The 12,065-nt window shown below is 42.0% G+C and overlaps 1 protein-coding gene across 9 annotated transcripts in view; it reads left to right on the top strand.

Annotated features, from left to right (window-relative positions):
* The first annotated feature begins 1,124 nt into the window (after positions 1-1,124).
* LOC108267854 (adhesion G protein-coupled receptor L2) overlaps positions 1,125-12,065 on the top strand; it is a 143,265-nt gene continuing 132,324 nt past the window's right edge. For 8 of the 9 annotated variants that reach the window (XM_053681552.1, XM_053681550.1, XM_053681551.1 and 5 more), the window contains exon 1: positions 1,125-1,553. The gene's annotated coding sequence lies outside the window, so the exon portion shown is untranslated. The remainder of the gene's footprint in view (positions 1,554-12,065) is intronic. The other variant, XM_053681549.1, reaches the window with a different exon arrangement.

Genomic DNA, 12,065 nt, shown 5'->3' with positions numbered 1-12,065 from the left:
GGAAGGGGGCGTGGTTTGTAATCCTGACAGATGTTTTATGTATTTGTTGTGGACATAACTTGTAATAGTGTTGTGCTTTGTAAGGGGGCGTGGTTTGTAATCCTGACAGATGTTTTATGCATTTGTTGTGGATGTAACTTGTAATAGTGTTGTGCTTTGTAAGGGGGCGTGGTTTGTAATCCTGACAGATGTTTTATGCATTTGTTGTGGATGTAACTTGTAATAGTGTTGTGCTTTGTAAGGGGGCGTGGTTTGTAATCCTGACAGATGTTTTATGTACTTGTTGTGGACTTAACTTGTTAGTGTTGTGCTTTGTAAGGGGGCGTGGTTTGTAATCCTGACAGATGTTTTATGTATTTGTTGTGGACGTAACTCATAATAGTGGCTGTGCTTTGTAGGGGGCGTGGTTTGTAATCCTGACAGAAGCTTTACATATTTGTTGTGGGCGTAATTTGTAACAGTGGCCATGCTTTGTAATGGGCGTGGTTTGTAAGGGGTGTGGTTTGTAATCCTGACGGAGGTTTTATGTATTTGTTGTGGTAATAGTGTTGTGCTTTGTAAGGGGTGTGGTTTGTAAGGGGGCGTGGTTTGTAATCCTGACGGATGTTTTATGTATTTGTTGTGGGCTTAACCTGTAACAGTGACTGTGCTTTGTAAGGGGGCGTGGTTTGTAATCCTGACAGTAGTTTTCCGTATTTGTTGTGGACGTAACTTGTAATAGTGACCCTGACAAGGATGGAGCGGTTACCGAAGATGCACTAAGCACTACCTCGGAATTGTCTCGCAGTTGTGAAAAGTAACTTCCACCCATGTTTAATCTTTATTGTTCCCACTATTTTTTAAAGCTGGAATTCGAGCTGCCAAATATTACACACACACACACACACACACACACACACACACACACACACACACACACAAAATCACTCATCGCACCTTTAAAGTTCCTAGTAGCCGACAGTTGGGGGGGTTGGGACATGACCATTCTCATTCCTCCAGTTCCAGTTCCAGTTCCTGTCCAATCCACTGGTCGCTCCTGTCCGGGTTTTGTGTGCGTCCTCGTTCCAAACGCAGCTGCTGCAGAGAGACACTCCAGCGGCCCCTGTGCATTTCTGACATCCTGCTGTCGGAGCTCGGAGCTCGGAGCTGGTCTGGCAGCGCGGTGGAGCTTCAAGTTCACTTCCAGCCGAGTCCACTTCTCTATTCACACTCCTAGTCTATTTGATTTCCCTTAACCATGCCGAGACGGTGTTTCGCGTCGATTCTGACTTGCGTCTGAGCGCCGGCGGGTTTGCTTTCATTCTCTCTCTCCTCCTCTGTGTGAGTGTGTGTGTGTGTGTGTGTGTGAGTGTGTGCGTGTGTCGCTCTTTCATTCATACGCGGGGTGTTTACTTTTTTTTCTTCCTCCGCGCAAAAGAAAACGCACCGGTCCGGTTTCGCCCCCCAGCCGTGCGCTATTTGGTGATGGAGTTTACCCGGTGGCCGGGAGCCGCTACGTGAGACGAGTGAAGGCTTTTTGTGGTGTTGCACCAAAGCGGACCGCAGTTCAGCGGGTAAGTAAACCTGCTATAACCGCTTGATTTCTCCGCAGACGCTCACACTCACACACTGTGCGTGGAAAAGCGAGCGCGCGCTCCTTCACCGTGTACTGGATTACGCATTCTTCTTATTCTTCTTCTTCTTCTTATTATTTTCTCCATTTGTGCGCAACAGGGCGCGGGAAGATCTCCACCTAAATCCGGTGATCTGAGTGAACTTTCAGGGTTTGGGGATATTTGTTTGGAGTGTGTGGAGGTATTTTGTCCCATTGCGAAAAGCCGGAGGCTACACGGGCTGGTGACTGCGCTTTAATCCCGACATCCCTGGAGCTCTCCGTGTCTATCATTCTCGCTTAAAAACAACCTTTTGGAATGGGTTTTTTTTTTCTTTTTCTTTTCACCCCCTTTGCTTTTCATTCTGAAAAATGAACACCCTTGACAGATGTTGTGTCGCCTCGCCGTTACCCGTTTAAAACCCCGTTAAAGCCTAATCTCGGTCGGATTAAGGGCGATGGGATTGGAAATTGTGGGCTCTAAAGCATGAAATCAGTCATGAGATTGAGACACGGATCCTGTGCTAAAGAAACCAAGACACTTCTGATAAGTCCAATCAAGGCACTTACTATTATTATTATTATTATCATCATTATTATTATTATTATTATTATAAAGCACCCGTATACCACTGCGACCTTGCGCATTTATGGATGTTTAAATAATAATAATAATAATAATAATAATAATAATAATAATAATCAACAACTTTGTGTCCATATGATTGTGGAGGATTTGTTTACAACACACTGCGGCACAAATGAGATCTTTTTACTGCACATGCATAATTCACCTATGGGCTAAAACCAGCCTTGTTCTCACACACACACACACACACACTGATGCCTAGTGTGCACTCTACTTACACTACTCTCTCTCTCTCTCTCTGTGTGTGTGTGTGTGTGTGTGTGTGTGTGTGTGTGTGTGTGTGTGTGTGTGTGAGCGACGCAAGCAAAGTAAATGCGCCTTTAATTGCATATATTCCGTTTTAAGTGCCACTAATGAAAGAATAAAGCGATTTGAACATCTCAAGGCCGACATTCGTGCCAAACTCTCGGAATGCTGTTTCAAAACAATGTGGCGTCTAAAATATAACAATGTAACAAAAAAAAATGTAGGCTGTAATTAATCATATTTGATATATTTCTTTCATGGGTTTCCTTTGCAGCAGAGTTGAATACATTTTTCCCCAATAATGAATATCTGGACTCCAGTGTGCAGACTTGCTTTCATTCGTCTCTGGGTTGAAATCTTTTCTTTTCTTGAGCTTTTGTTGTTGTTGCAGTAGCAGGGTCGTGCGGTAATTAGGCCGGCTGTAGGCCGCATAGTCTAGTGGTCTAGTAGTACTCACTCAGTCGTGCTTATTCCCTTATTCCCTTATTCACTTATTCACTTCGCCGCTGGAACAGACAGGCAAAGCCGGAGAGGAATTTTCTCGGGAACAAATGCTCCGTTGTTGAAGCTTCACCCCCACCTCTTCAGAGGGTTGCCAGATCGAAATCGATTAGTTTGAAATCCACTGCATGCACTAGAGAGTGCACCATCCAAGACTGACACTCCTTTTTCTTCTTCCTTTTTTATTTATTATTTATTTATTTTTTTACAAATATATACGTATATATACTGAACATTAAAATGCACAGAGGGAAAAAAAAAGAATGCACGTTGTGTTTGCATATAATATTGCACGAGAGCGCGCCCAATCTGGCAACACCACGCGCGTCCACGCTGCCCCATTTGGTCCTGGACGTCTTCATGTCACCTCTTAGCACTACACACACACACGCGCTCGCGCGCGGTGCAAATGGGCCCTGAATTTTTACGCAAGTGCGAAATTTCTTAACTACTGATTTGCATATGAAAGCAGATGCATGTCAATAGAATGAAAAAAAAAAACAGCAACACACAACTACAATAAAACCCTGGGTCTGCTCCCGAACACACAGCCTTCCATGTTCCGCTAGGTCTTACCTTAATCACATCCCGAACCACAACCTAGGCTAATAGCACCCTATATAGTACACTCCACACAGTAGGCCATATCATATATATATATATATATATATATACAGAGAGAGAGAGAGTGTTATACATTTGCGCATGCGCACTATTGTGCTTGGAAACGTTATTAGCGTTTTCTTTCTTTTCTTTTTCTTTTTTCTTTTTTTTCATTTTCATTTGCATATGAAAGTGTCTGCACTTTCAATGGAGGAAGCTCTCGGGCCTCCACTCCACACTCCACCCTACCCCAACCCTAGTTTCACCAAGGAGGGGCCGAAAACCGAACACGGACAAGGGGGCAAAGTATTTTGGAAGGTTACGCGTAATAGACTTTATGATATGTTTGTAGATGGTTGAATTGCTGGTGCTCGAGTAGATTTATATTTGCATTATTAGTTTGCATTTATGAAATATAAACACACACACACACACACACACACACACACACACACACACACACACACACACACACACACACACTTCTATCCTATTTGCTTGAAATTGATATCACAATATTTGCTACTACTACTACTAATACTACTAATAATAATCTAAAAACATATCAATTCTGCTATATAGTAATTAGGAATACATGTCTTACAAAGAAAAATTACTGAGCCACAATTGATAAAATAATAACAATAAATAATAAGAAAAGGTGGAATAACTATAGGGGTGCCTAAGTACCTTTGGTGCTTGGCCCCTAAGTAAAAAATCACTCTAAGGGATAGTACTCTTAAGACATAATTTACAACCAATGTGCTTTTACAATATTTCCTAATTTATTGCAAAAACAATATACATATTACAATATATTAGTTTGCATTTGAAAGCATTCAAGGCTGTTAATCCCGTAGGCTAACTTCCAAACGACCGTACCAAGCTGGTAACGATTTACAAAAGATATCCGGCGCAGACGTAACTCCGTAACAGGCTTTACGATACCGCCGATTTGTTTAGCACGACGACGAGCTGCACGTCGTAATCCGCGGCTCTCTGAGATGAGTCGAAGTCGGAGAGAATCAAGGTCAAACAGGAAGTGAGCTGAGCTGCTTGCTATACGGCTGCGGTGTTTCCTTCGAGTGAGTCGAAAGCCGTCTGTGGAAAGGTGGAAAGGTGTCTAGAATACGTCTAAGTATAAAAATATGTTTATAACACCTTTAATTGTTTTTAAGAAATGTTTATTTTTTTTTTATTATTTCATAATGAAGGAAAGAAACAGTGATGTCATCTGTGTTGAACTCCTGTTAATGTATTTCACGAATAGTATTGAGAATAAATATGAAAACAGATATGCTTTATCTACTGATAGAAATCCACATAAAAGTTCTTTATTTTGGGATCGATTATGTGGAACGTCTACACACACACACACACACACACACACACACACACACACACACACACTAGGCAACATGTAGGACTGATTGATATTAATAATGTGGTATTTTTTGTTTTGTTTTTGTAAATAAATGTTGCTCTTACCAGAAGTGAATGTAATTTTTTCCTTGTGAAATTCGCATGCTTAAATGGGAGCAGTGGCACGTCTGCGAGGCGTCTTTAATCAGTAACAGGGCTCTCAGTCATATTCGACAGAGCACTTAGTCACTCTGAGTGTGGTGTCATATGAAAAAGAGCTTCGCACTCGCGCCGTTCAGTGAGTCAAATTTTACCAGGAGCTTAAAGGGGCAATTAGGTGAATCATTAAAGCAACTCGGACGTTGTTGGGGTCTTCTGAGAGAGTCCATGAGCACACACACACACACACACACACACACACACACACACACACACACACGTGAGAGGGGAAAAAAAAAGAGCGTCAGAGAGCTCGATTTCTTGCGTTCAGACCCAGTTCGATGTGCAGCGTGAGGGAATGCTTGCGGTCCCACCTGCCTGCTTCACTCACGGAGACTTTGACAGCTGTCGCTCTCTGTTTTATGGGCTACATGTGGATGCAACAACAGTGTCAGTCACGTCACATCAGTCAAACCCTCCCTCTCTCTCTCCCTCTCTCTCTCTCTCTCTGTCCCTCTCTCTCTCTCTCCCTCTCTCTCTCTCTCTCTCTCTCTGTCCCTCTCTCTCTCTCTCTCTCTCTCTGTCCCTCTCTCTCTCTCTCTCACTCTGTCCCTCTGTCTGGCTCTCTCTCTCTCGGTGTCTCTCTCTCTTTCTCTCTCTCTCTCTCTGTCTCTCTCTCTTTCTGTCCCACCCTCTCTCTCTCTTTCTCTCTGTCTCTCTCTCTCTCTCTGTCTCTCTCTCTCTCTGTCTCTCTCTCTCTCTCTCTCTGTCACTCTCTCTCTCTCTGTCTCTCTCTGTCACTCTCTCTCTCTCTGTCTCTCTCTCTCTCTCTGTCTCTCTCTATCTCTCTCTCTGTCACTCTCTCTCTCTCTCTCTCTGTCTCTCTCTCTGTCTCTCTCTGTCTCTCTCTCTCTCTGTCACTCTCTCTGTGTGTCACTCTCTCTCTCTCTGTCTCTCTCTCTCTGTCTTTTTCTCTCTGTCACCCTCTCTCTGTCTCTCTCTCTCTCTCTCTCTCTCTCTCTCTGTCTTTTTCTCTCTGTCACCCTCTCTCTGTCTCTCTCTCTCTCTCTCTCTCTCTCTCTCTCTGTGTCACTCTCTCTCTCTGTCTTTTTCTCTCTCTCTCTCTCTCTCTCTCTCTCTCTCTCTCTCTCTGTGTCACCCTCTCTCTCTCTCTCTCTCTCTCTCTGTCTTTTTCTCTCTGTCTCTCTGTCTCTCTCTGTCTCTCTCTCTCTCTCTCTCTCTCTCTCTCTCTCTCTCTCTCTCTCTCGCTCTCTCTCTCTCTCTGTGTCACCCTCTCTCTCTCTCTCTCTCTCTCTCTCTCTCTCTCACTCTCTCTCTTCCTCCCCCGCTCTCTGAAACCACCCTGTTCAGTGCACGTTCAGTTCTACTTTTGTTTGTAACCGTCGCCCCTCCTGCACGAACGCGGACATCGCTGAACTCTGGAAAGACTCATAGGAGCAAATAAGGTTGGGGTTGAGCTTAACACGTATAGATCTTTGACCTACTAGACACAACATGTAACGCAAGTCGTTCTAGAACTTCCGAAAGTCAGAAGATCAGAGCCTTTCAAGCGGCGCTCGGTACACCTCCTCGACACGCCAGCGTCACGATTTCGTTCAAACGAGCAGAAATTCGAAGTGTAGCTTTTGTACATCTTAAAGGTGCGGTCAGTGATTTTTAAGCCAGAGTGATTTTTTTTTTTCTTCTTCTTCGAATAAACAAACTAACAGAAGCGAATTATATGGACCACCAGCTTCCGACCAAAGAGGAATCGACTCATCTTGACCACAGTGTCAGCAATAAGGTGTGTTTCTGTGTGCAATGAGCATTACTTTCAGTGAACTCGGGTCACATGCCTTCTTCTGCGCTCATGTGCTTGGTTTCTATTCTAGTCCCGTCTCTACAACTGTCTCTTCTGATCGCGTCCGTGCGTCTCTGTTTTAAGCCCCTAATTCGTTTGTCTATGTACAGTTTACAGTCTCGTCGCGAAGTCTTGCCTGTGTTGTTAAATTCCGTGCCTTGTCTTCCTGCATTCCTTGTTCGTTGTTTTGTAGATGTACTTCCTGGTTTTGATCGCCGCCTGTCTCACTGCTCACTTGGGAAATCATTCAGAAGCACCGTTCCATTCGTTTTTTGGGGGTCACGGCTTTGTTATGATTTCAGAACAATTCAGCTTCAGCTCACTCGTTATCACTGAAAATTGCTGACTGCACCTTTAAGCGTTACAATAGGATACTAGGAGAACGGTGGCTGTTTTTAGACTAAACACTGTGTGCTCGCGAGGCCATTGTGGAAATATCGGATAAACAATAAGGGAAAAAAAAAAAAAAGTCAAAGAAAGGAGAAGAAGAAGAAAAAAAAAAAAAAACACTTGTCAAAATCTCAGGGAAAATGTTGCATCATGGACTGAGGCTGAGCAGCGAACACACGCATCTTGCTCAGGAAACAAGGAGTGTGTGGGCGAGCGTGTACGTTGTAGTCAGCAGTTTTTTTTTCTTTTTTCGCGTGGTTTTTTAGCTCCTCTGTAAGCTCACGCTGGGCGAGTGACTGCTGCCATTAGAGCAGAGAGCTGGGAAATCGGCCACAGAAAATGTAACTGCAGCTGCCGGGTTTATCACTGGTGAGATTTTTTAAAAAAAAAAAAAAAAAAAAAAACCTCTCATAGACATATTACAGTGATGAATTTCACAAGGACTCGTCTCCATTTTAAAACCGTAGCTCTTCATTTTGCCATCCATCGAATCCTCGGAGCCCGGGTTACGTAAGAGATGTGGTTAAGAGCGCAGCGTGAGGATGGTGTAAATGCGATGTGTCTTAGGGAAATAGCATGAAGGAATTTTCCTGGTATCGATTTCCATGGAAACGCCTCGCAAAATTTGCTCTCCGCGTTTGGTTTCTCTTAAGGGAAATGTTCCGTGCTGCAAATAATGAGCAGCACTTTATTTATTTATTTATTCTCGGGTCACAGTGTTGTGGCAGTTTGTGAAGCTGTCACATATTATACAGGCTGAAGCTGAAGAGTCTGGAAGTAAGAAGTGCGTTTTTGAGTCCTGAAGACGGGGAATAAGAAGGAAATGGAGAAGGAGGGGGGGGGGGGGGAGCTCTGTATGAGCGCGAGTGTATGGAGGAGATCTTCAAGGTTGGAGTGTTTTCTCACTCACTCCTAATAAATAAATAAATAAATAAAATACCGCCTGGCAATTTGAAATCTCCACGACCTCAGATACACCTGAGCGTTCTGAAATACTCGCAGAGGAACAGCTCCACGAAGACGTCTCCAATCGGCTCCACAGACCTCTGGGACGTGTGGGTGCGTTTGAAGAAATTGTGTAGTACAGCTGCTAACGTGTTTTTTTAATGAATGCCGAATATTCACACACGATATTGTATTAAATCATTATTATTATTATTATTATTTTTAATAAAATGGAACGCATAAATTATTGTAAGTCAGCGAAGAAAAAACGTTTTTTTTTTTTTGTTTTTTTTTTTTTTTTAGAAAAACAACAATTAAAAAAAAAAAAAGATACAGTAGGTGTGTGAATAAAGAAAATATAAATAAATACCAATTTTTAAACAAATCTTTCAATTTAACTTTAATACGGTAAACGCATTTGTCGCGGGGCAACATAGAAAATGTTCCCTTTTTTTTTTGTTGTTTTTTTTGTTGGGGTTTTTTTTTTTTGGTAAAAAAAACACAAAAAAACATTGGGACGCTAGGTGTTTCCAGACTTGTTTGTGATATGCCGTGAATCTAAGCAAAGGGTGTAAAACAGGGCGAAATAACGTTGTTATAAGTTCAATTAGACAACGATCGTTTAATGAATAAAACCAAGCCAACGTTTTGTTCGTGAAGGAGCTTAGATTTGGTTGTAATATGCAGCGTATCGACGTGTAGGGTGTCAGAACGGTATCGTGTTGCGTCAAGCACTCGCTCATTAAGACCGACCTGTAAAGCGAGGCGTTTACAGTGGTTTGTAATGTAAAGCATATCTAAGTGTAGAGATTAAAGCAGGACAATGTAACGTTCAGTTAAATGAGAACATTTTCATTTGTTTAAAAAAAAACAAACAAAAACAACAAGAACTTGTAAAGCTAGGTGTTTGCGGTTTCCGTTCGGATACGCAGCACATCTGAGTGTAGATATTAAAATAAGAAAATACTCATGTATTTAATAAAAAAAAAAAAAACTGCTCAAAATACACTCACGCACAACCAGTAAATTCTAATGGGAGTATAAATGTGTGTGTGTGTGTGTGTGTGTGTGTGTTTGTGTGCGTGTTTGCCGTTAGACACAAAGAAAGTCTGACGGTTGTCACCGAACAGGGTTTGGTCGCATGATCAATCCCCTCTTGGGTTTTTTGAGCGACGAGAAAGGACTGAAACACTCTCTACTGGAGCTGTCAGTGTTGAGTGATGGATCGCTGGACGTCTTTTTACTTCCTCATTAACCCGTGTGTGTCCACGCCGCACTCTCGGCTGGAGCCTGAATCAGGCCTTGATGGATGGCCAGAGGTCTTACTGCTCCATAAATAAGGGGATTAGCGTGAGGCGTCTCCTCTGGCCCCTGGGCTCCTTCAGCACGACAAATGGCTACGATTAGCATAGAGAGAGAGGGAGACTGCGGGATCTTCAGAGGCCCGGGTGATAATATACTCCAGGCCTCTGCGGAGGTTTTTGTTTTCGCACCACTTTTCAAGCAGCCGTGCGTGCATGCAAGCGAGCACGCACACACACACACACACACACACACACACAGAGAGAGAGAGAGAGAGAGAGAGAGACTAGTAAGCCATGTCAGCAAACTGTCGGAAATAATATTAAGGCACATATATAGGAAGCTATTATGTGTAATTGATATGTCATTACATGATTTCATCAATATTTTTGATGAACACATCCGTGGTTCGTAGCTTCGAAACAGCTCCGATGAGGCAGTGTTTCATCCTGGCACGCTGGCAAAGAAAAAGACATTGACCATCTGGCTAAAGTTAATACGTGGTACATGTTCTAAAGATAAAAGTCATTAGAATGAAATACAGTTAAAAGTGTTTAATAGAATTCAAAGTAATAAAATAGGGATTACATGATAGATTTTTTTTCCCTCTAACAATACCAGTGACACTGAAATAAAACCAGAATACTAGCCTGTTATTATTATTGTTATTATTATTATTATTATTATATTTTAATTGTGCTTAGCTAGGATTGTTTAATGAGCATGTAGATTCGATTAAAAACTAATTTGATATTACTCAGGAAAATCCCCAGTGTTGAATTAACACCTAGAGTGTTTATTTAACTCGCTACAGTGTTCATTTGTGTCCATTTGCACATATATAAGCACTCTAGGTGTTAATTCAACACTGGGGATTCCGCTGTGTACACAGATGTTGTCATTTAAAATGTATTTCAATTTGACTCATGAGTCAATTCACATGACTCGATTAGTAAGACGGATTTACGCGGGCTAGGGTTAGATCTAAAGGCGTACGGTCGTATGAAATGCTAAAATACAGCCATACTGTGAAAAGGTGAGTTGGTTTGAGCAAGAAAAATGGATTTGGTTTACATTTCACTGTAAAAAAAAAAAAAAAATAAAATAATAAAGTGCCGTAGTAGGAATCATATGAACTGGGTTGTGTACACTCCTCGAAATTTGCGAGTGTGAAAGAAGCGTGTAGAATAAATGAGCGGTCTTTGTAAACCTGAAACAAAACAGGTGCTTTCAGTGGCTGTCACTGTTCATTCATCTCGTATTTACACTCCCACCTTGTGTACACACACCTGCTTCAAGACGATCCCCCGAACACGGCGACGGCTTTTAGCTGTCTCTTTCCGTCAATGCTATTAATTCGAACTTTGATTACGAAGAAGATAAGACATCTCGGCTCTTTTTAAATACCTCTTGCGATCGTATTTCTTTAATCTGACTTGATAGAACATCCTCTGGAAAGCAGGGAGCGGAATAATGAGGATTAAGGAAATAATTACGACCACGTCTTCTACTTGCTGACTGTATGGAAAAACACGTATTTGCGTTTGCGTACATCATAAAGTCGCCGCAAAGGGTAATAATTAGAACGCTAATTAGATTATTTTTTTTATAGGTAGATCATTGTCTATAAAGACACCCGTGAAACAGCATTAAAGGCCGGCTGGAGAGCATTACGGTTTGATTACGCCCCTGTGTAGTAGGCTGAGAGGCTAATCCCTCACAGGCAAGCGCTGCTCATCTCCGTGATCCTGACGTCCCACTACATTCTCATGATTCATCGTTTTAAATAAGAGCTTGTACGAGAGTAGGATTAAGATCCTAGTGTGTGTATATATATATATATATATATATATATATATATATATATATATATATATACACACGATGGAGCCTTTCTGGAAATCTATGGACTAATCACGTAGCTTTGTGGGGAATTCATTCGTCTGATAATGAAGGATAGGTGAAAGAGTGGTGTGGAATTCATTATTCGATTCAAGGCAATAAGATACATGTAAAGTAGCTAGCTAGCCGCTAGATCTCTTTTGAAATAACCAACGGTAAGCCGTCTATGTGTATGGCCTAATCAGCGACTAGGAGTAAGTTGCGTTCAGAAAATTATAAAAACGCCTACAATCATTTTCTCCGTTATGATAAAAGAGGAAAGCTTGAAAACTGTATAACGAATTTGGACTTACATCCAAATGTGACATGGATGGATTTACGGCTGGGCGACATGCCGATGGGATAGGAATATCACGATGAAGTCACGTCACAGTACATTTCTCTGACACATAGGCAGTGTGTTAATATTTGTATAACAGCTGATTTGACGTTTAAGTCGTGCAGGAATATTTACGTATTTTTCCCCTAAACGTTTTTCGTCGATGATATTTTTTACCCAGACCTTCGTTGGAGATGCGTAGATTTTATACGGATCGGCTTTTGAGTACAAACCC

This window comes from Ictalurus punctatus, chromosome 7, assembly GCF_001660625.3.
Source record: "Ictalurus punctatus breed USDA103 chromosome 7, Coco_2.0, whole genome shotgun sequence".
In the NCBI taxonomy this organism is placed as follows: Eukaryota; Metazoa; Chordata; class Actinopteri; order Siluriformes; family Ictaluridae; genus Ictalurus; species Ictalurus punctatus.
Note: the sequence above shows the minus strand (reverse complement) of the source record. Positions and strands in the feature narration are given on the sequence as shown.